This window comes from Chelonia mydas, chromosome 4, assembly GCF_015237465.2.
Source record: "Chelonia mydas isolate rCheMyd1 chromosome 4, rCheMyd1.pri.v2, whole genome shotgun sequence".
NCBI lineage: Eukaryota > Metazoa > Chordata > Testudines > Cheloniidae > Chelonia > Chelonia mydas.
Window position 1 is genome coordinate 96,370,236 of NC_057852.1, and position 27,351 is coordinate 96,397,586.

Genomic DNA, 27,351 nt, shown 5'->3' on the forward strand with positions numbered 1-27,351 from the left:
CTCTGAAATGCTCCATGCTCTTCAGAGCCTGGGGTAATGTCTGCAGGAGAAAGGGACATGCCAGCCAATGCAAACAGGGCTCTTCTCTGAATGTTGAATCCTGAAGAGGACATGAGACAAGTAATGAAAAAGCAGTTGCTGTGCATTAAGAGAAGGTGCCACCGCTATTAACTTAAAGACAGAATGTCCCATTCGGAAGTAACTTTTGAGACTCTCAGAGCATGGAATGCTGAGAAGCAACAAGACTATTGATGCACTGTGCGCTGAAGGAATCTCAACACCTGAGGAAAATGAGGTCCGTGAACTACAAATGCACTGAAACCATCAATGTACTAGAAACGTGGCACCTGAAAAACCTTCCTTGAAATACACAGGAGCCAAAGGCTTTGGTGTTAAGGCATCAAAGAAGACATCAGCACTGCAGTGAGCAACTCTAGGACACTTGGGAACTATAGGGGAACAGGTAAAATTAATAAGACAAGAAAGGAATCCCATTAGAGCCAAAATCTAGGAGCGGTGAAGGCTGGATCTAGCCATGTCTGAGTGTGCTGGGGTGAGTGTTCTCGGAAAGGAACTGAAGAGGGATGTTTTAGAAGGTACCAAGATATCAGTAGAATGGGGCTGAACTACTGGTGCTTCAAAAAGCCAAATACTGTTTTAAACAAGGGAGGCTCCAGCCTGCCTCATGCCAGGGAGCGGAGTCCAAAGAGTAGGAATTCAGCTATGTGCTCAGATAGCTATATTGCTTGTCATGGCCAGATACAGAACCTGTGTGCAGGGCCATCCTGAGGGGGATGCGGGGCCTGGGACTTAGTCGCTGAGTTTCTATCTGCCAGGGGGTGCTCTCCCCATGCCCTGCCCCCACTCCACCCCTTTCCCCAAGGCACCACCCGCACTCTGCCTCTTCCCGTCCCACCTCTTCCCCGCCCAGTTCCGCCCCCGAGCACGCTGCACCCTTGCTCCTCTCCCCTCCCCCCAGTGCCTCCAGACGCCACGAAATAGCTGATTCACAGCAGGCGCTGAGATGGAGAGCAAGGGGGAGGCGCTGATTGGTGGCCCTACCAGCAGACAGAAGGTGCTGTTGGGAAGGAGATTGCTAGGAGGGCTCCTCCTTGCCCCCCCCCCCCTCCGCCCCATATGCCACCTTTCAAAAACATTGGGCTAGATCACCAGGCCTATCATCCCTACTCTTGCAAAAATACCATATGACAGAATAACTTTCTCCCCATTATCAGCATAGATACTAGCTTGCTCTTCTATTCCAATAAGGAGGGAAGGTTCAGGTCTTTCCATTGCCTCAGCAGAATGTTTCAAACAGAGTAATGGTTATTGTTGTTAGCATATACTTTGAGATTTGCCAGATTGGGATTATCCTCATTGAAACACTAGGTAAGAGGAAAATGTGGGTAAGCTTCATGTAAACCCTATCCAGAAGGGAAAAAGTCTTTAGAATCTCCCCTAAAACTGTTGTAATTACCATTTCAGTAAGATTTGATGTGGAAAGACAGACTCTGTTACCTGCTGAAGATGCCAACAATCACAGGCCTAATGATCTCATTCTTTAGTCCTGTGAAAATCCTAGAAATGTAGGTCTGGAAGGAACCTCGAGACATTATTGAGTCCAGCCCCTAAAGTAGGCTTACTTGGTCCTGCCTCAGCGCAGGGGTTTGGACTTACCATAGGACTGGAAGGGATCTGAAGAGGTCATCTAGTCCAGTCCCCTGCACTCATGGCAGGACTAAGTATTATCTAGACCATCCCTGACAGGTGTTTGTCTAACCTGCTCTTAAAAATCTCTAATGATGGAGATTCCACAACCTCCCTAGGCAATTTATTCCAGTGCTAAACCACCTTGACAGTTAGGAAGTTTTTCCTAATGTCCAACCTAAACCTACCTTGCTGCAATTTAAGCCCATTGCTTCTTCTCCTATCCTCAGAAGTTAAGAACAACAATTCTTCTCCCTCCTTCTTGTAACAACCTTTTATGTACTTGAAAACTGTTATCATGTCCCCTCTGTCTTCTCTTTTCCAGACTAAACAAACTACATTTTTTCAATCTTCCCTCATAGGTCATGTTTTCTAGACCTTTAATCATTTTTGTTGGTCATCTCTGGACTTTATCCAGTTTGTCCACATCTTTCCTGAAATGTGGCACCCAGAACTGGACACAATATGCCAGCTGAGGCATAATCAGCGCAGAGTAGAGTGGAGAATTACTTCTTATGTCTTGCTTACCACTCTCCTGCTAATACATCCCCAGAATGATGTTTGCTTTTTTTGCAGAAGTTATACCATTGACTCATATTTAGCTTGTGGTCCCCTATGACCCCCAGATCCCTTTCCACAGTGCTCCTTCCTAGGCAGTCATTTCCCATTTTGTATGTGTGCAACTGATTGTTCCTTCCTAAGTGGAGTACTTTGCATTTGTCCTTATTGAATTTCATCTTATTTTCTTCAGACCATTTTTCCAGTTTGTCCAGATCATTTTGAATTTTTATCCTATCCTCCAAAGCACTTGCAGACTCTCCCAGCTTGGTATTGGCCTCAAATTTTATAAGTGTACTCTCTATGCCATTATCTAAATCATTGATGAAGATATTGTACAGAACGGGACCCCACTCATTATGCCCTTCCAGCATGACTGAACCACAGATAACTACTCTTTGGGAATGGTTTGCTAACCAGTTATGCACCCACTTTATAGTAGCTCCATCTAAGTTGCATTTCCATAGTTCATGAGAATGTGATGTGAGACAGTATCAAAAGGGGCAAAGAGTCCTGTGGCACCTCATAGACTAACAGATGTATTGGAGCATAAGCTTGCATCTGACAAAGTGGGTATTCACCAACGAAAGCTTATGCTCCAATACGTCTGTTAGTCTATAAAGTGCCACAGGACTCTTTGCTGCTTTTACAGATCCAGACTAACACGGCTACCCCTCTGATGCTTAGTATCTAAAGCTTTACTAAAGTCAAGATATACCACATCTACCACTTCTCCCCTTATCCACAAGGCTTGTTACCCTGTCAAAGAAAGCTTTCAGGTTGGTTTGACACGATTTGTTCCTGACAAATCTATGCTGACTGTTACTTATCACCTTATCATCTTCTAGATGTTTGCAAATTGATTGCTTTATTATTTGTTCCATTATCTTTCTGGATATAGAAGTTACTTCCCTGGGTTGTACTTATTTCCCTTTTTATAGATTGGCACTATATTTGCAGTTTTCCCATTTTCTGGAATCTCTCCCATCTTTCATGACTTTTCACACATAATCACTAATGGCTCAGATATCTCCTCAGTCAGCATCTTAAGTATTCTAGGATGCATTTCATCAGGCCCTGGTGACTTGAAGACATCTAACTTGTCCAACTAATTTTTAACTTGTTTTTCTCCTATTTTAGCCTCTGATTCCACCTCATTTTCACTGGCATTCACTATGTTAGATGTCATTGGCACTGACTCCGTGGGTGCTCTGGGGCTGGAGCACCCACGGGGAAAAATTAGTGGGTGATCTGCACCCACCGGCAGCCAAGCTCCATTCACCTCCTCCTCCTCCCCCTCTGAGAGTGCCACATCCCCGCTCTTCCGCCTACCTCCCAGTGTTTCCCACCCGGCTGCTGTCAAACAGCTGTTTGGCAGCATTAGCACACTCCGGGAGGAAGGGAGAGAAGCGGGAATGTGGCGCACTCAGGGGAAGAGGCGGGGCCTGGGCGGGGATTTGGGGAAGGAGTTGGAATATTGGCAGGGAGGGGGCAGAGTTGGGGCGGGGACTTTGGGGAAGGGGTTGGAATGGGGGTGGGAAGAGGCGGGGTGGGGCAGGGCCTCATGGAAGGGGTGAAGTGGGGGCGGAGCCAGGGGCAGAGGGGGTGTCGAGCACCCACGTGAAAGAGGGGAAGTCGGCGCCTATGTTAGATGTCCAATCACCACTAACGTTTTTGGTGAAAACTGAAACAAAGAAACGGTTAAGCACCTCTGCCATTTCCACATTTTCTGTTTATTGTTCCCCCCCTTCATTGAGTAACAGGCCTACCCTGTCCTTGGTCTTCCTCTTGCTTCTAATGTATTTGTAGAATGTTTTCTTGTTACCCTTTATGTCTCTAGCAAGTTTGATCCCATTTTGTGCCTTGGCCTTTCTAATTTTGCCCCTACATACTTGTGTTATTAATTTATGTTCATCCTTTGTCATTTGACCTCATTTCCACTTTTTTTGTAGGACTCTTTTTTGATTTTCAGATCATTGAAGATTTCCTGGTTAAGCCAGGGTGGTTTCTTGCCATACTTCCTATCTTTCCTACACAGTGGGATAGTTTAGCTCTTGTGCCCTTAATAATGTCTCTTAGGAAGAATTGCCAACTATCTTCAATTGTTCTTCCCTTTAGACTTGCTTCCCAGGGGATCTTATCTACCAACTCCCTGAGTTTGCTAAAGCCTGCCTTCTTGGAATCCACTGTCTTTACTTTGCTGTTCTGCCTCCTACCATTCCTTAGAATCATGAACTCTATCATTTCATGATCACTTTCATCCAAGCTGCCTTCCACTTTCAAATTCTCAACCAGTTCCTCCCTATTTGTCAAAATCAAATCTACGTCTACACTACCCGCTGGATCTATCGGGGATCGCTTTATCGTGTCTAGTGTAGATCACTCTGCCATCGACTCCTGTACTCCACCGCGATGGGGGAGCGGCGGCAGTCGACCCCGCGCCGTGACGACGTGAGGTAGGTCGACCTAAGATACGTTGACTTCAGCTACGCTAGTCCCATAGCTGAAGTTGCATATCTTAGGTCAATCACCCCCCACCCCCAGTGTAGACCAGGCAGAACAGCCTCTCCCATAGTAGCTTTTTCCACTTCTGAAATAAAATATTGTCTCCGATATATTCCAAGAACTTGTTGGATAATCTATGCCCTGCTGTGTTGTTTTCCCAACAGATGTCTGAGTTGTTCAAGTCCCCCATCACCACCAAATTCTGTACTTTGGATGATTGAATGACTTGATGACTTGAATATGAGATAATTAGGGCTGTGATTGCTGGCATCTTCAGCAGGTAACAGTCTGTCTTTCAATATCAAACCTTACTGAAATGATCATTATGAAAGTTTTTAAAGGCCAGATTCTGCTGCTTTGGACAGCCATTGGAGCTTTGTAAAGAATGAAGGATTGAAATCTATGTATGTTTTAGGTCAGAAAAACATTGATATCCTTTTATATGTAAAAAGTGCGTTTTATTAGAGCCACTAAAAGTTTACAAAAATTACATCTTTGAAATAGTTGAAGGAAGTGGGAATATTTTGGTATCCAAAAACGTTTGATGTACAGTAATTTATATATTTGTCAGAGGGTTTTATGGCTCATCTGGACCAAATGTAGTGTCCCTCCATTTTAATGCTCATAATTTATTACAATATTTCATCATTTTTGCTTTTCAACGTAGATTAATTAATATGCTTATCTTTAATATGGATATTCCTCAAAAAAACCTTTATTTACATTTAGTCGTATTCAACTTGTATGTTTTACTCACTTTCACGTTCATTTGTATTAGTTTTCTTTTCCAGTAAATCAAATGAGAATCTTACTGAGTTCTCAGGCCATGAGAGTAGTGCCATTAGGCATGAATGAATGAACATAAAAGCATAAGAACGGCAATACTGGGCCAGACCAATGGTCCATCTTGTCTGGTATCCTGTCTCTGACAGTGGCCAGTGCCAGATGCTTCACACGGAATGAGACTAGTGAATTTCTTTTGCATGAAGAGATTTACCAACCTCATTATTTCCTTTCAGTAATAGTTTTCTCTTTGACTTTTCTGTAATTTTGGCTCCTCTGATAGTGCAGTATATCTGGCTATTGATTATCTTTTGGTGTTCCTTCAAATCTGTATTAATCTTGACTGATCTACCTGTTTTGGGGAAGTGGATGTGAAGTTTGATTGGGATGGTGTGATAGAAGGTATGTGTATTCCATTCTGGCAGTGATCCTTGTGGTGTTAAAATGACTCACTGTACAAGCAGGCAAGTACATTTTGCAGGACCTTGGAAGACTTTTTCTTTATAATCTCAAAGGCTCAGCTTCTGAAGATAAAACCCAATTAAATATTTAGTGATTGATTTATAGGCTCATAAAGAGCATTCCATGGATGTCTTCCTCTAAATTTCAGTGTTCACTATTTTTGGATGTTACCAAGGTTCTTCATTGCACATCTTGAGAACAATGCTTCCAAGTCTTTAAAGGATTCTCTGCCAAGACTACCTTGTTCCTTCAGTTGGTTTCTGCAGATATTTTGGTACATTGAAACACTAAAATCTGGGCTTGAAAGTTCATAGTCCCAGAACCTCTGGGCTTGCCATGTCAGTTATGAAATTAAAAAAATTGCTTGTGCCCTGACACCTCTTTCATTACAATTTAAGCACTGGAGCTACTCAACTATCTAGGCCTTTGTATAGCTCTCATCACTTGTATCTGAGTCCTGAGACACATCCTAGGCTAAATCTGTACCCTGGGTATTAACATTAGGGACATAGTAATAGGCCATGATCCTTTCACTTTTCAACTAGGAAAAGAACCAACCAGATTAATCCAGGCCCACAGACTCATAAATGTAGAGAGTTTCCAGAACATCCTGATGGAGAAAGCTATACATCTGCAAAGTTAAATATAGTGAACTGTTAAGATAAAACTACTATCTTCTACCATTGATGTACTAGCCCTGAAACATCCTGTACTTCCACATCACTCTCACAAATTATGATGGTGCACAGATTACTTATGCAAAAAGACTATAATCAGAAAACATGAACACTGGTCTATCAATCCCTTTGAGGCATGCAGTAGTCCAGTTAGTACTTAATGCTGCAGATCAATAATGTTACAACGTGCTGGCTGAACTCTATTTTTTCTCTGTGTACAACCATGTACAACAAGATGGTGCGAGTTGCACTGATGGATAATCTCATAATAATGGACAGGAGACAAATGTCCATTTCATCTTCTGCACTTTCTAGCAACCTTCAAAATAGTCTACTATTAAGTATTGCTTGTGAGAGATGGTGTGGTTGAATGAGTTGCACTAACATGGCTTTTCTTATACCTCTTGGTTAGATCCCCAAAGGTAATAAATGGACAGTTACTTCTCCACTTGCAGAGATCCGCAGGTTTATTTGTAGTTTCCCCTCCTATTCAATAAATCTAATTTACTGCTAGGGGAAATAATAGGGTGCTTTGAGCTCAAATATCTGCATATACAGGTGACACTTATTCATGTCTTTGACCTTGATGTAAATAAGCTCCTAGGGCAGAGGATCGCAAACTGTGGTCCGTGGACCACCAGTTGTCTGTGAGCACCATTCAGGTGGTCTGCAGATAGTTCCTTCTAAGGTGCGTGCCTGGGCAGCTGCACACAAAAGAATGAAGGGCCACCCACCTAATTAGTGGAGCCGCACAGGCATGACTCCACTAATTAGGTGCCTGGACCCTGGAGAAGATGCACATGTAAGGTGGTGGCCTTGGGAGGAATAGGGTGTAGGTAGGAGGGGGTAGTGGTATGAGAAGAGGTGGTAGAGGGGAATTTGGGACGTGCAGGGCTGCAGTGGCCAGAGAAAGAGGCGACTTTCTCCAGCTCCAGGGCTGCAGTTGCTGGGGAGAGATGGCCCTCCTTCCCAGCCTCAGCTCTATGGCTGCCGTGGTGGGGGAGAGAGGGAGAGACCCCGCTTCTTCCCAGCCCAGCCGGGGGGCTGCCACGGTGGGGGAGAGAGGGCACATCCATTGTATTAGAAAGGTAAGACTGCTGATATTAAAATATGAGTTGTGTGCTTTTATTTGTAGAACAAAAAAAACGTTAATTCTTATTAAAGTTTTTTTTTAAAATAGCTCTTTTATACAAAGTGCTTTACAATAGTTAGCTAATGGTACAAACAACATTTGGAAAGATCCTTAAGTGGTCCGCCAAGACCCCCAGCAATCTTCAAGTGGTCCACGAAAAAAAATTTGAGAACCACTGTCCTAGAAGAAGGGCACCTGGCTCAATTCAACCCTCGTAAGGCTGAGCCAGGGCCAGATTAAGCCTTTAGAGGCCCTAAGCACTGAAAACATTATGGTGCCCCCCCATATGTAATTCAAAATAAAAACAATACTATACCGTAAAATAAAATTTTATTTTTCGAAATGACACACAACTTACATGTATGCTGAAATTAAAATAGCTTCTTTCTAGATTTTCTGATTACAAAATTCTGGATAAGTTCATCGAAGCTGACTCAACGAAGCATGTCCGCTTCCATACACAATAGGGAAAGTGAATCAAGTCTGTTCTGACACATTGTTGTTCTCTGAGGGTTTTTTATTCTTTTTCTCAGCTGAGGAAAAGAGCATTCTGCGGAGCAGTTAGTAATTATCAATGTTAGAAAAATACGTAGTGCAATCTCTACATTTGGAAATATACGTTTTTCATGAAGATTGTGTCATGAAGATCAATGTGACTGAATTTCATTTTTCCTGTTTCATTAAACTTTGCACGCATATAACAGTGGAACTGCCATACTTCTCCACAGACATTCATGTTCAAGTCAACAGGGTATGAGTCAACTAGCTTTCGGGAACCTTGTGAATAGTGTTAGTCAGATAAGTCCATATCGTTTAGAAAAGAAAATCTACTTGATACTTCTTTGTACACTTCACCTCTCCTCTTCCTATGAGCTTCAAGTGTATCAGTTATAGCGTAGCAAGTAGATACGCGAAATTTGTCTCTAGGATTCAATGCTGTTTCTGTTGCACTGCTATCAGTTGCTTGTTTTTTCCTGATTCGCTTGCAGGACTGGGCTTCTTTGTAGTTAGTATCAGGCAAGATATCTTTTGATATGTCTTCAAGTCTTTTGAAATCATTCCTCAAAGTGGGTAAGTGTCTGCTAATTGACAGAGGTCTGCACATGTTTTCAAATCCAATTCTTTTTCTTGGAGAGCTTGACTTGTGTGGTAAGTGTTGTAAAATTTCATTCCACATAGTCAACATGAATACAAACTCTAGTTCTTGCATCTTGTTTTCAATGTTTTCTGCGTCTTGTATTGTTTCTCCCTTTTGTGATTGGTCTTCAGCTATACTTCCTAATGCATCCACAATCTTTGAGTAGGACTCCAGAATTGCATTTGTTGCCATTGCATGTGCCCCCCAGCGAGTATTAGAGAGATTTCAACACACAATCATTACCCAAATATGTTTTAAGAACTGCCCATCGGTGTGTTGAGGCAGAGAAAAATGTATAAAATAACTGGACTGTTGAGAAAAAACTTACTGCCACCGGACAACAATCAACAGCACTGTGGCCAACAAGATTGAGAGAGTGTGCAGCACAAGGTATGAATATGGCATATTTGTTCTGTTCTAAAAGCTTCTTCTGCATTTCTTGATAACACCCTGACATGTTGGCAGCGTTGTCATAAGATTGACCTCTGCACTTTGAGAAATCTATTTTACAAACTTGGCACAGATAATGCAGTACTTGATTTGCCATTTCTTCACCAGTGTGGCTTTTCTAACTGAGGAACGTTATAAATCGTTCAACTGGTTTTCCATCTGTGGGAGACACATATCTTACTACAATACTCAATTGACCAGTATGTGAAAGATCAGGTGTAGAGTCGACAGAAAAACTGAAGTACCCAGCAGTACTTATTTCATCCACAATAGCTGAAGGAACTTTGTCACTCATTAGACTAATGAGTTCATCACATATTGTCTTGGATATGATGGGTTACCTTTGCCAGCATTCCCATATTTTGAGATATGGCCTGATAAAAATGGGTCAAACTGAGCCACAAGCTCCAACAATCCCAAGAAATTTCCATTCTGCAATGATCCAGATGCATCAGTTGATCCCCAGAAAGGCAGACCACGTTCAGCTAATGTTTGAATAATAGCTATAACACGCTGCAAGACATGTTGCCAGTATTCATGCTCCCCTTTAATTTGTTCTTCCAATTTTTGTGTCAATCCTGTCTTCGATTTAAATATGTCAACACTGAATCTCTGTGAGTAGTGCTATTTTTATGTTGTTCAATTAAAACAGTATTCCGCCAGTCCCTAAATCCATCTGCAGCAAACTGGGATGTTGAAGGTTTATATGCAAAAAGTTTGCAAACAAAACAGTACACAGACCCTCTTGATGGTGAATACAGTAGCCATTCTCGAGTGTATTTCTCACCATTCGCTTTCATGCTGAAAAATATTTTTTTGTGGACAATATCATGTTGGTTTGCCATTGGTAAAAGTCCGACATGATTTCTCAAATGGCCCAGTGTGGTGTTGACAGTCATTTGGTCCACGATCTATCCAGTAAGCTACATCATCGGTACTGAAATCAACCCACATACCAGGATCTTTTCTCCTATTATTTACAGTATGAGCAGGTTCAGTCTCTGACACATCCACACCTTCTAGAACGTCTGTTTTACCACCAGGAGTAGGATGATCAGTTACAGTCTCTGACACATCCACATGTTCTGGAATGGTGTTTGTATCACCAATAGAAGAAGTCTCTGAAACACCTACAGGTTTTGGAACGATGTCTGTGCTACTGAGAGAAGATGTTGCTTCTGATGGATTTGCTTTGAAAAATTATGTCAGCTTTGGAAGATTTTGGAAAATTTCACTAGTTTTTTGTTTCTTTTCTTCCGCCAGTTTACATTTCTGTGCTCCACTCAGTTGGTTACATTTCATCCTGCCCCTTATCTCAGTTATCTGAACTTAAAAAAACCCCAAATTACCCAATGTACACTATTTTTGTGTGTGTGTGTGTGTGTGTGTGTATATATATTAGAAAAAAATGAATCAAGTACATATAACTCAGAAGAATATATCAATAATAAAACATAAATTTATTGCAATACATGACAGGATCTGATTTCCTCGGATTATTTCGATCTACTTTAGTAGGATGCCCCCCCGGTTTAGGTGGGGATAAGTAATAAAAAGAGAACAGAAAAACAGGGGAAGAGTGTGTAGTGGAGTGTAAGGAAGTCTAATAAAGTTCTGATTTTTCCCATGATGACTACTTCAATGCTTTTTTTGAAATATCAAATATCCAATTTTTTCAAAAAAGAATCTCATTTTTTTTTAGTGCCCCCTGCTTTGTTGGTGCCCTAAGCATGTGCTTAGTCTGCCTATTGGGTAATCCAGCCCTGGGCTGAGCTGATGCTGGTAGAAACTGGCAGAAATGACTACAGTCACTATTTTAGGTATCTGCCCTCCACTCAGCAAGGTGGTACACAATCTTTAGATCAGCAAGACTCAGTTGTTGCTCTTAAATGTTCTGAAAAGCAACAGGAACTAGAAACACCACCTTTCATCTTGGGCTAGACGAATGCAACCTTAATCAGAATTATAAAACAAAATGTGTGTGTTTATTTATATATATATATACGTACATACACACACCTATTTTACTTCTACAAGTAAATGGAGAGAAACAAAAACCTATAACAAGAATCAATAAATTTCATGACAGACTGGCACGCTCGGTAATGTATCCCTCTAACATATTTTAAAATCTCATCGTTTATTTTAATAACCTTACATTAACGTTGCAGCAGAAGAGTTTTTTTGTTTATTTTTATGTAATTATAAAAACACTGAAATATGAAAAAACTAATGTATTTATGAAGTGGTGTTAGGTGGCCCCTATTTGTATTACTGTTGGGTGTCTCGAACAGTTTTGTCCAGAATAATTTTAGTGTAGATTAGGCTGGTTAAAGTACGCTGAAAATTAGGAATGAAGGATTTTATAGTGAAACACAAGATTCAGGCATGCAGATAGGAGACATGGGGGGATTCTTGGGAGAAGGAGAAACACACCCTACCCACATAGATTTAATGCCTTTTATTGTTTCTGGTGCTCAGATACCGGCTTGCTGGGTACCTTAAAAACGACAGGCAGATTCAGATCTTTCTTGCATAAATTGAAGATCGCGTTGGTAGCAAACACGTTCTTACTGTTTTCCTTTCATCGCTGTAGCCAGGCCACGCACACAGCCCGGTTTTCCCAGGATCCGGCCGTGCAGAATCTAGCTGCAAAACTAGCAGCGAACACAGGGCGTCGCCCTCCTTCCTAGGCAGAGGTCTCCCGTCAACCACGTTCCCAACGCTTCGGGTGCCGCAGCTCGCTCTGCGCCGGGCGGCGGCGAGGGAGGAGGGACGGGAGGAGGAGCCGCCGCCGCGGCCAGAGGCCGGAATTGTTTCCTGGGCTAAGCGCAGCAAGCTGGGAAAGCGTTTCCGGAGGGCTGGTTACATCCCGCAGCTGATGTTGGACGCCGCTTGTGTGGGCGAGAGGCGGCGAGCGGAGGGAGCAGCCCGGGCGGCGCAGCGGTAAGTCTGGCGAGGCAGAGCGCAGCGGCCAGGTGCGCTCCGGCTCCTCTTCGCCTGGCCTCGCTGGGCTGTGGCTGGGGCGAGCCGGGGAAGGGCAGGACGTGCCTGGGGGGCTGCGCCCGCGGGAGAACGTGGGCTCGGCTCTCCGCCAGCCGCAGCTGCCGCCGCCGCGGTGCCCCGTGCTCGGCGGGCGCGCCTCGCTCACCGTCGCTCTCCCTGCCGCGGGCGCGGGGCGCGCCCGGGGTCGGAGAAGGCGGTGGACATCACCGGCTCTGTCCCACCAGCCCCACCGCCTGGCTGCCCCTCCTGGCCGTCAGCCGGGGGAGGCAGGGCGGGGTGGTGGGCTGGGAGGGAGCCGCAGCCCCTGCGTGTGTGTGTGTGCGCGCAGCGGAGGCGCTCGGCAGAGCTGAGCTGTCCCCGGCGGGAGGATGCTGGCTGCCGTGAGGTGAGGGCAAGGGAGAGTGCGGGGCGTAAAAAGCAAGGGGGAGATTAAGAGCTAAAGCGCTGTAGGTATGAAATGAGGGGGGGAAGGAAGTGAAAGGGCTTTCCAGTGGACATGGCCTTGTAGCCCACGAGCTCCTCTCCAGCCTTATCCGTGCGGAGGCCCACAGGAAGAGGAGTGGGGTCTGAGGAGTATCTGAGGACCGAGAGGTGGTGCAGAGCACGCACGATGTAGATGTCATTTCAACAGCGAGCGTAGAAGAAAGTGACCCCTGGAAGCATATTGGGGTGTTTTGGAATTTGGCTTTTCCTTTTATTTATAGAAGACACAGCTTATTAGCCAAGTCTTAAGTAGGTTCAAAATCTTGGCCATTGTAAAAATGCTGCCGTCTTATTTATCCAGCATATTGGGCCTGAATCTGCACCACTGAAGTGCATGGGATTTTTTTTGTCATTGTCTCCACTCGACCCTTCTAGCCCTTTATATTTTTCAAAGCATTTACAGTCTTTAAGAGATGTTTTTATGAAACAGTAAAAATTGCAAAATGGACATGCATTGAAAAGCCCCAAACAGACACAATGGCTCTGACATTGGATTGAACTTGTTTAGAAGTGTGAGATAGGGATCACAAAGCTTGCATTTTTATGTAATACAAAGAATGACATTAAAATAGTGTTAAAAGTCTCAAACTTATGGAGGCAAAGCAATTACTCACTACAGTGGTAGTTATAAAGTACAATAATAAGCACATACACAGTAAATCTTAGTAATTCCCCTTGAGTTCTGCAAATGCCATAAGATTCTAAAACCCAGATAAGGATACATCACTTTTAGCTGCTGCTGGCACTGTATGTCCTCTAGTTCCATGTCAACATGTGTTATCGATTAATTCTAGATCTGATATTGTCATCATTCTGGTGTCGCTCGTGCTTTAGTTATTTTGACTGCATCAGAATTAGCTGCTGATGTACTAAAAACTATTTTCTGTATATCTAACACAATCTTTTTAAAAACGAAAATGTAGCATATTTAAATAAATAAGAGTCCATAGTAGTGAGCATTTCACAATGTCATTGTGACACAATAACAACTCTTTAACTTTCTTGCATGGAAAAACAATTTTAAATAAACCATACAAAAATCCAAGTAGTTTCTATCGATCATTTGAAGGAATGAGATTTATTTTTTTAACAGGTGAAATTAAGGTGAATAAAGTATAGACTATTCAGGAAGAAGAATAGTTTTATAGTGAGTTTAGAATCGAGAAGAATTCTCTATCAGTAAAGCAGCTCAAGCAAAAGTGGCATTCCCAATTTGGGAGACAACCAAGATTAGCTCAAAATAGGATGGGTAGCATTCCCAGTGGATAGGACACAGAGCTTGAAGCCAGGAGACCTGGGTTCTTTTTCTTAGATTTGTGGCTGACTACATGAGAAGCCAGTGAAGATGGGGATGGGATGTGGCCCAATCTTTTACTTTTAAAAGGCTGATTCTGCTGTCATTGAAGTCAGTGCTTCACTAGGGGGTATGGAATAGGACTCAGAGTAGTCAGATGCAATGTTTGAATTAGAGAGAGTAGGAATTTAGGAAGCTTGTAAAGAAAGAACTTCTGTACTTGAGATGGCATGAAATAAGGGTTTCAGCAGAGGCAGGGTCAAGGTAAAGATTAATTCTGGCATTTGGTCTGTAGATGGTGATAAGCTGACTGACTCCTCAGTCTTGTATCACCTTTATCTGTCAAATGAGGAACAAGGATGAATCAAAGTCTTTTGGACTTGGAGACAAAGTGAAGTTCCACGTTGGTAATGTACAGTAGCAATACTTGACATAGTGCAAACAGGTTCTCGCAACAAAATTTATGGTGGCCTCAAAGTGTGGCCACCAACTGTTGCTGGTGGCCGCGCTGCCAATTTAACTTTAGGAAAAACAAACAAATATGCACATATACATGTCCAAGTCAATATAATTTATTGACTCTTTTTGCAAACTCAGTAATAAAAATAATGTACAGTTGTCTATTCTTTACTGGACCTAAACAGAATAAAAACACAAATAAGGTGCTCTTGCAGGTTCTTGTCTTTGTTAAAAGAAAAGGAGTACTAGTGGCACCTTAGAGACTAACCAGTTTATTTGAGCATAAGCTTTCGTGAGCTACAGCTCACTTCATCGGATGCATTCAGTGGAAAATACAGTGAGGAGATTTATATACACACAGAACATGAAAAAATGGGTGTTATCAGGCACATTGTAAGGAGAGTGATCACTTAAGATGAGCTATTACCAGCAGGGGGGCGGGGGGAGAAAACCTTTTGTAGTGATAATCAAGGTGGGCCATTGCCAGCAGTTAACAGGAACGTCTGAGGAGCAGTGGGGGGGGGCGGGGGGGGATAAACATGGGGAAATAGTTTTACTTTGTGTAATGACACATCCACTCCCAGTCTCTATTCAAGCCTAAGTTAATTGTATCCAGTTTGCAAATTAATTCCAATTCAGCAGTCTCTCGTTGGAGTCTGTTTTTGAAGTCTTTTTGTTGTAATATTGCGACTTTTAGGTCTGTAATCGAGTGACCAGAGAGATTGAAGTGTTCTCCGACTGGTTTATGAATGTTATAATTCTTGACATGTGATTTGTGTCCATTTATTCTTTTACGTAGAGACTGTCCAGTTTGACCAATGTACCTGGCAGAGGGGCATTGCTGGCACATGATGGCATATATCACATTGGTAGATTACAGACCTAGAGGTCGCAATATTACAACAAAAAGACTTCAAAAACAGACTCCAACGAGAGACTGCTGAATTGCAATTAATTTGCAAACTGGATACAATTAACTTAGGCTTGAATAGAGACTGGGAGTGGATGTGTCATTACACAAAGTAAAACTATTTCCCCATGTTTATTCCCCCCACACCCCACTCCTCAGACCTTCCTGTTAACTGCTGGCAATAGCCCACCTTGATTATCACTACAAAGGGTTCCCCCCCCAACCACCCCGCTCTCCTGCTGATAGTAGCTCATCTTAAGTGATCACTCTCCTTACAAAGTGCATGATAACACCCATTTTTTCATGTTCTGTGTGTATATAAATCTCCTCACTGTATTTTCCACTGAATACATCCAATGAAGTGAGTTGTAGCTCACGAAAGCTTATGCTCAAATAAATTGGTTAGTCTCTAAGGTACCACTAGTACTCCTTTTCTTTTTCCGAATACAGACTAACACGGCTGCTACTCTGAAACTTGTCTTTGTTGTTTCTTTTCTTTTCTTTCTTTTTTTTTTTTTTTAAAGACTTGCTAGCTAGTAAGTCTGTGGCTGTGAAAAGTGATATTAACAGATATCACTTTTTCACAGCAGACTTACTCAGTCCTGGCAAGCCTGGGGACAAATTAAGCCTTGGATGGGGAGGTCGGTAGGTGGGGGATGAGGGGAAGAATGCATGATGGGCTGGTGGGGGCCAGGGGCAATGAGGGGGTGAGCCCCGCAGGTGGGGGTTGGAGTTCCGTGGCCAGAGCCTGTTGCTTACCACCCCAGGGCTGGAGCCCGACCCTACCGTCGCCAGGAAGATGGGGAACTCACTAGCTGCCTGTGTCTCCAGTGGGGAGCAGGGTTCAACCCCTGCTGGTGGCCCTGGGGGAAGGACCACTGCTTTGCACCCCCCACCCCCGCCTAGGAGGCTGTGGCCACAAGAAAAGCCCCTGGTGGCCGCATGATGGCCACATTTGAGAAATGCTGGGTAGAATGTACAATGCGAGTAAACCATACAATATCTATACCTACCCACAGCAGAACTCTAAACCAAAAAGTATCTGGCTGTTATCTCTGTTTCAGACATACTTATTTTAATGTATTCTTTCTCTGGTAATATTGTTTTAATAACATTGTTTAAAAAATACAACAAATTGCTCAGAACCACTAGTGTAGACATTGGACCAATTTTAAAAATGCATAGTTATGTTTGCTTTAGTAAAATTATTCTGAGACGTATATTTGTAGCATGCTTCATAGCCACTTCCAAAAATATCTTGGTAGTTGGAATTTTTTTCCTCCAAGCTACTAAGGAATTGGGCCATAGCAATACCTAATTGCATGGAAACTTCTTTTTAAATCGAAACTGTGTGCAAAGAGGTGACTTGGATGGTAAACTTCCTTATGTGCCCTTATAATTTGTTGAACTGACTTAAAAATATAAACAGGTAAAAATTTAAAAACTTGTTTCCAAATTGACTTTTGTATACCAGCTTCTTATAAATCCTGCTCACTTATAAATCCCTGAAAGGAGAAATCTGTAATGGAAGGGTGGTTGACCTTTAGCTGCAATGGTGCAGATGTTGTTGTTACTAGAAGATGGCAGAGATAATAGTAAAATGATCATAAATTTTGAAAAAATTCCATTTGAGTTTTTGCTTGTGGAATTTACATCAATACCCATAATTCAGAGAAGATGAGAAGTTATCTTAAATGGTAAGTTACAGTGCTTTAATAATTTTTAATTTTTATAATAGTTTCTTTTGTCCTAGAAGGGCTTAAAGCACTCTCTAGATTTGGTATAAACAGGGTTCATATACCAGTGAAATGCAGCCCTCTTTGGTTGGAATGCAGTAAACATTTGGGGGTGGCAACAGTACATGCCAGTTTTTAGGGGGGGAAATGAATCAAAACTATATGAAGAATTTTACGGATGCACTTACAGTTAAATTTGACCAAGACATTGCAAAAAGTGCCATTTGATGAAGTAACTTAGTTTTACATCTCTTCTGAAAAATCCTGTGGTGCTGGTTCAGTACTGTCTTAGGAGCTGATCTGCAATTTAACCTGTGAATCAGACCACTATGGGGGCCCCATTGAAGTCTGTGGGGCTCCACATGGATGCAGCAGTCTACTTGCACAGATAATACATTATTTACTTTTATGAAATAATGCTTCTTAGCACATGAATTGTGAGTTGTGCATGAAAGTATGCTGAAAAAAGAATGGGTCTGACTGGGGAGAAAGATAAGTGGGAAGTATGTACTTGCATTGGGAATTAAATGCTTACCTGACTACTTTCCATTACGTTTTGTTTAAATCCCGATTTAACTTCACAAAGTTATTTATTTTAAGTGAATGCAAGACATTTTAATTGCCATTCATTACCTCATTGAGGAGTATTAAACCGGAGATCTGATGGCATATGTAAATAGAGCCTCATCCAAAGCCCACTGGAAACAGTGGAAAGACTCTCATGAGGCCCCTGGGGGGAAAAAAATAAAGCATAGATCTAACTGAAACCTGGCTGGTTGCAATAAGAGGGGTATTAATAAAAACATTAAACCTTTGATATTTATGTTGCCTCAAAAGTCTCTTGGGTACTTTATAAAAAAAAAAAGTAGGAAGGCAAGGTCTATTCTATCTATGGCATTTATACTGCACAGACTCCTTAGTGTGTAGGTGTAAAACATGTTACCACCAGGAATTTACAATCTAAATGGGCAACATGTAGATGATGGCTACATCATCAACCTGACACTACGAAGCCTGAACAGACCAGCACAAGACCAAAATAAATGGCAGAGCTGGTGGATGCCTTGTGCACATGAGGGTGTGGGTCTGCCAGCGGATAAAGAGAGATGATGAAGGCTGGGGAATGGGATGTAGAAAGCAAGTGACTGAGTTGTAAAGATGAATTTTTTTTAGCTTTCTGTGTTCCAGTCTTACAGTTGCTGGAAGGAAGAACAATTAATAAAACAAATCACCACAGAAATAAAGTGGAACTAGCAATATGTGCGTCCGACTTTAGTGCTTAGTCATTAGCTTTTTGTTACATCCCATCCTGCATCTAAAATGTATTCATTTAGATTGTAAAATCCTCAGGCCAGAGACCACTGCCAGGGTTGTCAAAGGATGCCCATAGGCTCCTCAGTGCTTATTTAAATGACTGTGTTGAGATACCCATTTTTGAAAATGTTGGTTGTGTTATCTTTCTTTCTGTCCACAAAGCATGTCTTGCTGGAAATGTGCTATGTGACCAATAATGGAATTATTTGCAGGAAAGATATATGGGGTCATTAGCAAACTTCTGTAATCCCCAACTTCAGAGCTGCCTCCAAAATATTATAAGCAATAAAACTGCTTTGGGGTTTTATTTCTTCTCCTTGAAAGGCTCCCTCACATTTTTTTGCCATCTGATAGTTCAAATAAACACAACTAAACCTGTTTGTTAAACCTCTTATATTTTCCCCTCCCACTAGGAAACTTTGACAGCTCCCAACCTATTAAAATACCTGGGGAAAATCCTTGCTTGTTGCTTCTTAAGGGACAGTGTCCCATATGATATGGTGAAGGGGAGGACAACGTAGTGGTTAATGGGGATGTAAATATAGTTTTTAAAAGTACGCATTTAAACGATTAAAATTATATCAGTTTACCGTTTAATCATTAACAAGTTCAGCCAGCAGGAGGGGAGGAGGTATTTATACACCGGGAGGAAGAAGTGGGACGTTCAGAGGGGCAGGGTGACAAGGTCCTGGTGCAGTGGGCTGGGGGATCAATTGTGTGTATGTGGCCAGGCGCTGTGTGTCTTGCTCTGATCCCACCCCTTGCTCTCTCAGTTACTAGGAGCTGCCTAGTGCAGCTAGTTTGGTGGATCACTGCCAGGAGAGCAGCGGTGCCAGGGCAGATCCAAGTGTTCTGGCAGACCCACCACCGCAGCCAGCTGAAAGAGAAGCAGAGCCGGGGTGGTTGCCGGCCTGCCCCAAGTGGTGCCCTCTCCGCCAGGCATGGGCTGATCCAGCAGTGCCCCGAGCTGCGAGAGTGCTACAAGCTCCAGCACCCCCTCGCCCCGGGTATTGCTGTGGCATTTTTAATGTGCACATTAGGTATTACAAAGTCACGAAATTAATTTACCAGTCTGTTTTAAATGTTAACTGCATTACATTAACATAACATTAATGTTGAGACTAATACTTATCGGTTAGCTGTTTAACCGCTTAATATTTTATATCCCTAGTGGTTAAGGTGGACTTCAAAGGGGAACCATCCCCACCTTTTCCCATGGACATGACATAGACTAATGCTATTTATGCATGCTTCCTGAACTCCTCTCTTCCCTCTTGTTGATGCAGGCCTCCCTTTTCCTTTCCTTCATTGCAGAGGTTTCTCTGTCATGTTAAAATCCCCACATTTTGTTATATCCTGTAAGACAGGGGTTCTCAAACTTCATTGCACCGTAACCCCCCTTCTGACAACAAAAATTACTACATGACCCCAGGAGTGGGAACCAAAGCCTGAGCCTGCCCGAACACTGCTGATCTGGGTGGGGGAGCCAAAGCCCAAGGGCTTCAACCCCAGGTGCGGGGGCCTGTAACACGAGTCCCACCACCAGGGGCGGTGGGGCTCAGGCTTTGGCCCTGGGGCTCAGCAAGTCTAATGCCAGCCCTGGTGACCTCCTTAAAATGGGATGGAGATCCCCAGTTTGAGAACCGCTGCTGTAAGACATTGCTCTAGAAAATAAGTTCACAGTATGGCTCAGTTGCCATTCACAGATGCCTCCATCCACTGCAGTTTGCCTGGACTGGAGTAGTAGCAGGGTAGTTCTCTTGTCAGCTTGGTGACGATCTGGAGTTTCGTTTAATGGGAGACTCCTCTGGTGGTGACGGGAGGGAAGCAGATTGTAGGATGAAGGCCTGAAGCAATTACTTTTTGAAAACACATGCACGAGTGCTGACCTTTATACATGTGAGTACTTCCGTTGCATGAGTTAGGAAAGCAATGGGGGAATCCTCAATAGGAAAGTTCTGTTTTGGGGACAACTCACAGCTGTCAGGTTAAGCATCTGTGTACGTGTTTGCCAGAATGGGAGTGTAGCTTTTTTCTAGGCAGAGCAATCTGGGTCTCTGGAGAGAAGGCAAGTGGCCTGGCTGGCTTGGTCCTGTGTCTGTCCTCCTGTAGTCTCAGGGTGAGAGTGAGGCTTGGTCTACACTACAAACTTATGCCGGTATAACTGCATCACTCAGGGGGTGTAGAATATCCTAACCCCCATTGTAGATTGTGCTGTGTTGACAGGAGGGCTTCCCCCATCGACACAGTTACCCCCTCTCAGGGATGTGGAGTACCCACGCTGACAGGAGAAGCTCTCCCGTCAGCGTAGGTGGTGTTTTCACTAAGCACTGCAGAAGTGCAGCTTCACTGGTGCAGCAGCCCTGCTGCAGCGCTGTAAGTGTAGGTAAGCATGCGAGAGAACTTTCAGTGGTGCATCAACATCCTCCTGACAACCAGAGCTCCTGGCTCTGTGTGGTTGTGCAGGTGTCCCAGAATGTTTTGTAACTGGGTTATTGATATGTCAGAGAAAGTGGCATGTTGTTGGCTGCTAATCAATTGCTGTAGTAGGGGGGTTGATTGGAGTGAAACATCTGATCTCCCCACTGGTCATAAACATCTGATCTCCCCACTGGGTATAAAACATCCCCAAATCAAAATGGCAGAATTCTGTGCTGTCCTTGAATTGGCGTAAGTGACCACATGAGGGGCAGGGCAAGGGGAAATCAGGCCCAAGATGGTTTGGAGGGCAACAGAGTATTCCTTGGACCTGCCTGGTAGGCCTTGAGCTGGTAGGGACAGTAGCTAAAGAGAACACAATTTTCTCCTGATTGACTGCCACTGTTTCCACAGTCCTTTGACTGCACATAGGCAGTTATTAAGTATTAAATAATAATTAGTATTATGGTAGCACCTAGAAGTCCCAGTCAGGGGACAGGGCCCCTTGGTGCTAGGCACCGTACAAATGCATAACAGGGGGACAGTTGCTGCTCTGTAGAGTTTACAGGATAAGGTACTAATCCTGCCAATGGTGCTTACAGGGTTGAAAAGGATGGAAAAAGTTGTGTGTATTGTAGTTGTCACAAGCACAGAGCTTGCTTAGTGGGACTTATGAGTGTGTGGGAGGATATAGTTGTCCTGTCTAGATGTAGGGTGTCTGGCAATGAAGGTGAGAGGAGTCTTAAAGCCTCAGACTTACATGATTACACACGAACTACTTGCCTTAGGCTTTGTCTACACTGCCACTTACAGTGCTGAAACTTTCTTCGCTCAGGGGGTGAAAAAACACCCCCCTGAGCTATGCAAGTTTCAGCACTGTAAAGTGGCAGTGTTGGCAGTGCTACAGTGCTGGGAGCTATTCCCCTCACGGAGGTGGTTTTATTACAGTGCTGGGAGAGCGCTCTCCCAGCGCTGGAGCCGTGATTACACAGCCACGTTAAAGCACTGCCGCGGCATCGCTTTAATGTCAGCTGTGTAGACATACACTTATACCACCCCTGTATGTAAGAGCAGATGTCTTATTGAAAGAGGAAATCTGGAAATGGCGGACTAAGGTGGGGAAGGTTTCCTGTGTTGTTTGTAAGGGAATTGATCTGTGAAATAATTTAGGAGTTAACAATAAAATCTAGCCAAGTAAAGAGAAAAATAATGAATTCTTTGAGAACATATGAAGCCAACGGGCAAGATGACAATAGAGATATTTGAGGGACAAGAAACTTAGTGAGAAATGAGGATGATGTTTTTCAAGGTGTAAATGAATTATTTATGTCATTATATTCCCACAAGAGGTGGAAGGTGACTTCTGAGAGAGTGATATGTTTTCACGGTACACAGCAAGGAAGGCGAATTAAGTGCAACTGAACAAGTAAAGCAGACAGAACTATTAAAAGTTAACCGTGCCGGATGACCTGCATCTCATAATTTAGAAGGCTGTAACAAAGGAAACTGTACAGTCTTTGGTGAGTACTTTTGATATTCACAAAGAATACAGGAAGTATCAGACCAGAAGGTGACTAATATACTAGTTCCCATCATTAAGAAGGGAACTGGGTGGATCCAGTTAATTGTAGAAGCCTCACCTCAGGAAGGATATTAAAAATGTTGATAAAGAAGGAGATTAAAAACACACATAGATGTACATAATTTAGTTGAACCATGCAGTAAAGGACAGTGGGCATGGATTTATAGACGAAAGATCATGCCTGATATATGTAGCCAAAGTCTTCTGTTTACATCTAGACTATTTAAAACTAATGTAACTGACTACAGAATTTGGGTCCATTAGCTTTGTTTTTGTTAGGGGAAAAAAAAAACATTCAACATAAGTTTTCTGGCCTTTATGAAAACATTTTTTACTCTCCTACAACAAATTATTTTTCAAAGTCACAGAGACGTATGTAGAGAGCTATTAACAATGGAATATCAAAAGGACAATATCAAGAGGAGTTTGTTTTAGTTTAACTTAACTTTTGGAAGGGTAGGAATTTTGACTTTGGGAAACCCATTTGGATTGCCAGTGATAGCAAAAATGTCCTACTGAAGTACAGGAATAGTGTTGGAACCATCAATAGGGGAGTGGATTTCAGACAACTTATATATGCATATGAAAATGTCAGATACAGTATATAAAATAAACTGTTAAAATTTGAGGAAATCTGGAATCTATTCTTAATTTAAAGGACAAGAATTATCAAGTATAACAATAAAAATGGTTGAAGGTGGAACATGGGCTTCCTAAATGTATCTGAATATAAGTAATCTTAAACTAACTAACTTTTTTTTTTTTTTTTTTTTTTGTTCCTGCTTCTCTCATTCTTCAGTCTTTTTCTTTGTATAAATGCAGGGGATTAGGATAGATTTATTGTATATAATTAGGACTTCTGATTTTTGGTTTTAATTGATAAACCATGGTAAAATACCTGTGATACAATAAATAAGTAGATAAATAAAAATGAAATTTGTGTTCATCCAATAAACACTGGGAAAGCACCAGAAATGGTTACTTGCATCTAAGGGCTTGTCTACATGGAGCAGTAATGCAGTCTATAGGGGTATGATTTCTAAAGCTCACTAATGTATTGTGTGCTAAATGTTCCATGTAGACTCTGGTAGTGTGCACTGAAGGTTCCTTATTGTGCTTTTATAATGTGCATTATTCATTACATTATATATAAAGAGAGCTCTGAAACCCCACTTTTTTTATGTCTACATAGAAACTAAAAAATTGCTAAAAATACACCCCCAAAATTGAAATTAATAAACCACGAAAAATAAAAGCTCAGTGTGTATAACTTATATATTTATGTTGACTTGATAACCACCTGAGGAGATATTAAAATAAAATGTTAATGCTGTTTTATTCACAAAATTCAATCCAAATAAATGCTTTTAAAGCGTGTACATGTGCTATTTTTGAAATATGTGCAAGATCCTCTTACAAACTATACTTGGTTACCGAGTTATTTTAAAAAAAGCAGCATGTCTTTTTTTTTTTTCATCTGTGTGCCCTATTACATAGAATATTTGTCAAACTGTGCATTCTCTGTGCCCGCTTCTAGAATTTCTGATGTCAGGGACTTTCTCTATATGGATTCTGTACAGCCCCTTTTGAAGTTCTGTAAGTCCTGATATGAATTTAAAATTTGCTAAACTTACTGCTCTGAGGCCTACAAACACAAAAAAACAGAGAAAATATATTAACCGTGATATAGATAATGAGGTTTATGGGCCAATATGTTTCTTATGAAGTTGATTATAAATATGTACTAATGAGACTAAGAAGTCACAAATTGTTATATTTATGACCTCAAATTACTCTGTTTTAGGTGGGGGAATTTTTTTAGTTTGTCCTGGAGAAAATTTGGCATTCAACTTCATGATGATAAACTGGCATGTCCTAAATGTCATTGTGGTATAATGTGATATTTCATGAAATGGAATGTGGTCTGGGGACTCTTGAATATTCCTCAAGTGGAATTGACTTGGGAAAATCAGGATGATCCCACAAATTTCAGGATAGCAGCAACCCTAGATTGAGGGATGATCATGGAGAATGTTCTGGAATGATTGAGCACTAGGACAGGGCATGATTCGTAAGGGCTGAATCTCCAAAAGGCTTAGGTAAGAATCCTAGAGCTCAGAGGCTTATCTGCACCTTTTTTGGTTGAGAAATCAACCAGCTCTTGTGTTTTTCAGTACAATTAAATGCGCACACGCACACGCGCGTGCGCACACACACACACACACTGAGAATAGCTTTTTTTCTCATGATTCTTCCACATTTGGACTTCGCCAAAACTGGGAAGTGCAAAGATATGCAAGGATGTTGCGATTTTTGGTAGAACAAGAGGATCCCTCAAAGATTTTTTCTACCTCAGCCAGCAAAGTGCCATTCCCTAGTTAAAATATTCCTTCTATACTCCCACAAAAAATAAATAAATTGCGTATTGTTGGAGTGGCCTGTGGGGTGGGTTGAGGGTGAGGAGACTACATGGTACTTTCCACAAATGTGCCTACCACTGCTGATGGGAGTCAAAGGAGGTAGTTCTTGTGGCAATACCAGGCACACCTGTGACATGGCCACTGTCTGAGCAGTAGACATCCTGGTCCCAACTCACAGAAGGCTGAACATTTTAACTAACAGGACTGGCCTTAGAACAGTGGTCCCCAAACTGTGGGGCATGCCCCCTTAACGGGGTGCAGAGGAACATTCAGCAGGGCACAGGGAGGGAGTACCTCCAGCCCTGCTCTGCCCCCAGCTTCGCTCTGGCCCTGCCGCTCGCTGAAGCCCCAACTTTGGCTTCCTGCCCTGGCTATATTTACAAGGTGAAGACTGATTTTTCTAAATAAACTGAAAGCTGAACTTCTCCTTCATGGGCTCCTAGACTCAGCCGTATCCCCTCTAGCTCAACAGTGCTGCAATGTGTGAAAACTTAAAAAATAACCCCAAAAAACCAAAAACACCCCAAATCAGATTTCATTGGATCCTCCCTAGAAGGTTCATGTGAGGATTTGGCATGCTTCTTCTGTTCTCTGAATAACACCTTGAAGTGTAAATATAGAGCTAGAAAAAATAACACTTGGTGTAGTTGACTGCATTCCAGCTCACATTACACAAGCTGTGCAGGGCAAGGGGAGCTGATCTTGTAAAGTTGAAATTATGGTCTGTAATTCTAATTTTTGACCTGATAAATCTCATTGTTCCCTGAAAGGTCTTAAGGATTGTTTCAATAAGTATTGAGGAGGTCTCAAATCTGTGGATTTACTTAAGTGCTACGCAGGTGCCAGGGTTCAAAATAAGACTCGTAATGCACAGCAGCTAGAACACACCATCTGCAAAACCAGGAGCGGACGAGACAGGAGGCTAGTCAGGAAATTGTCCAGCCACACCAGACAAAGACAGGAAGCAGTGATTGTGGGTTAATTAGGACGCAACTTTATTCTATGAATATAGCTGGGTATACCCGGCATAAAATTGTACAAGTCATCATCATTTTCACATAATCCCTAACCTGGGCCCAGCTGTCCCTGCTGTCCTTCCTTTAGATGAGGTAAAGAGGGGCTAAAAGGGAGGAGGGTCAGCTCCATGCTGTGCCTGATGTTGGAGCCCCAAATTCCCTTTCTCGGCTACTTAAATGATGCTTTCGGTCCAATCTATTTTTTTTCCGATAACAGTATCCCTTCTGTACTGAGTTGCCTACCCTGGACATCAGCCACTAGTTTAACATACTAAATGGCAATGTTCAGCCCCCTTGCTTCCACTCCAGTGGTCCCAGAGCCGCTGTGAGGAAGGTGAAAGACCCAACCTCACCTCAACCAGACGGGCACTGCAGTGAGGGAAAAATTCCTTGCCTGCTGCAAAGAGAAAGAGGGCGACTAGCATAATGCCAACAGTGGGCATGAGGCAATCTGGTCCTTGTGCAAATTTCATGGGTCGGTGGGTCCTGCCAGCCCGATCCAAGTAAAAGTGAGCTTCCCTGGGGCTGCATGGGGTATACATAAGGTGATGATTTTTCTCATGGAGGTCATGGAATCTGTGACTTCCAGAAACCTCCGTGACTTTAGCCCATGACGCTTGGGTGCCTGCAGCTCCTGGTGGCTGTGAGTGGCTCTGAGCTGCTGTGGACAGCAGGGGTACCCACAGCTCTAAGCTGCCATGGGTGGTGGGGGGACCGTGCCACTCCTAGCTGCCACAGGCAGTGGGACACCTGGGAGCTCTGGGCAGTGGGGGGACCCCACAGCTCCGAGCTGGGGTCCTCTGGGTGTGGTGTGGGGACCCTCTGGCTCCCCATTTTGTCATGCATATTTTTAGTAAAAGTCATGGATAGGTCACGGGTTTCCATTAATTTTTCTTCATTGCCCGTGACCTGTACCTGACTTTTACTAAAAATATGTGTGACAAAGTCTTAGCCTTAGGTATAAATACCCCCTCTCCTTTCTGGTCAGCAGGAAGGGGCCTCTTTGACCTGGCCCAGGTGCTTTCTGCTTTTCCCTGCTCTATCCCTGTAAACTTTCCCAATCCTCCCTCTTCCTTCCTTGAGAGAGAGAGGAGCTTAAAGGGGATACAACTCCCTTTCCTTCCAGCCAGCTGGACAAGGACTTGCCATGTTGAACTGCAGTGAGCACGTTCTCTGTGGCTGGCCTGATCAGTCTCACACTTAATTAGTATGTAGAGTTGACTCTTTCTAATATTTGTATTGCTTCTGCAGAGCTACAGCCACCTGAGCAAAGGTTTTTCTAGTTCCAGTTGCTCTTTATA

General features: G+C 42.8%; 1 protein-coding gene across 17 annotated transcripts in view; it reads left to right on the forward strand.

Annotated features, from left to right (window-relative positions):
- Positions 1–12,120: 12,120 nt before the first annotated feature.
- The window catches only part of APBB2 (amyloid beta precursor protein binding family B member 2), a 328,434-nt gene continuing 313,203 nt past the window's right edge, over positions 12,121–27,351 (forward strand). For 4 of the 17 annotated variants that reach the window (XM_037897878.2, XM_043544465.1, XM_037897877.2 and 1 more), the window contains exon 1: positions 12,124–12,358. The gene's annotated coding sequence lies outside the window, so the exon portion shown is untranslated. Of the gene's footprint in view, positions 12,359–27,351 lie in introns of all 17 variants that reach the window. The other 13 variants (XM_043544467.1, XM_037897881.2, XM_037897882.2 and 10 more) reach the window with 5 other exon arrangements.